The 972-nt window shown below is 34.3% G+C and overlaps 1 protein-coding gene across 2 annotated transcripts in view; it reads left to right on the forward strand.

The window, feature by feature from the left end:
* The window catches only part of LOC106881988 (uncharacterized), a 450650-nt gene that overhangs the window by 205872 nt on the left and 243806 nt on the right, over positions 1–972 (forward strand). Inside the window, exon 1 of one of the 2 annotated variants that reach the window (XM_052975672.1) lies at positions 425–604. The exons of the other annotated variant lie outside the window; for it this stretch is intronic. The gene's annotated coding sequence lies outside the window, so the exon portion shown is untranslated. Of the gene's footprint in view, positions 1–424; positions 605–972 lie in introns of those variants that run through there. 2 annotated transcript variants of the gene reach the window in all.

The raw sequence follows: 972 nt of genomic DNA on the forward strand, positions 1-972 counted from the left end.
AAATTATTCATTCATGTATATATATATATATATATATATATACACACAAACACTTGTATGTATGTGTGTGTGTGTGTGCATACGTGTGTATGTGTGTGTCTATACATATGTGTATGTAATATTAGTTTCAAATTTTGGCACAAGGTCAGCGATTTCGATGGGAAGAGGTTCAGTCAATTACTTTGACCCCAGCGTTCAACTGGTACTTATTAATCCCAGCAGCATTTTGTCCCGTGTGCGGATGTTCCTGCCTAAACACACACACAGCTCGCCTAAACACACACACACACACACACACACACACATATTAGAGCAATGTTAATATGTTAATTGTTAATATGATGCCACTCTACTTGTTAAAAGAAATTATTCATCAGCATGTATGTGTATGTGTTTGTGTTTGTGTGTCTGTGTATTGTATTACAATTGCAATGGTTTCTGATTGTAGTTTCCTGTTTTACTCGTATGGTGTCTTTTTTTTTTTTGGTCCTCCTTTGTCCATTGTGTCGGTGATATTCATCATATTACTTGTATTACTGGTACTGTCAGTGGAATACCATCACGGAATTTAAAAGTTTGTGAATCTAAATGTACAGAAACTATGGTGAGTCTGGTTTGCATGGCTGATGAAATGTTTTCCATGTTTGTTAGTTCTTTCTGCTTTACCGCTAATCATTTATGAGTTCAATGGTGCCATATGCTGCACACACACACACACACACACACACACACACACACAGCCATCATGTATGGTATGTATATTATATTTTCATATATATATATGAATACTAGAATTTAGATGATTATATGCCTGTGTGTACAATTGTATGTATATAATATATATATATACACACACACACACATATATATGTATATATATGTGTGTGTGTGTATATATATATATACACACACACACACATATATATGTATACACACACACACACACACACACACACACACACACACACATAT

Source organism: Octopus bimaculoides, chromosome 2 (genome assembly GCF_001194135.2).
Source record: "Octopus bimaculoides isolate UCB-OBI-ISO-001 chromosome 2, ASM119413v2, whole genome shotgun sequence".
NCBI lineage: Eukaryota > Metazoa > Mollusca > Cephalopoda > Octopoda > Octopodidae > Octopus > Octopus bimaculoides.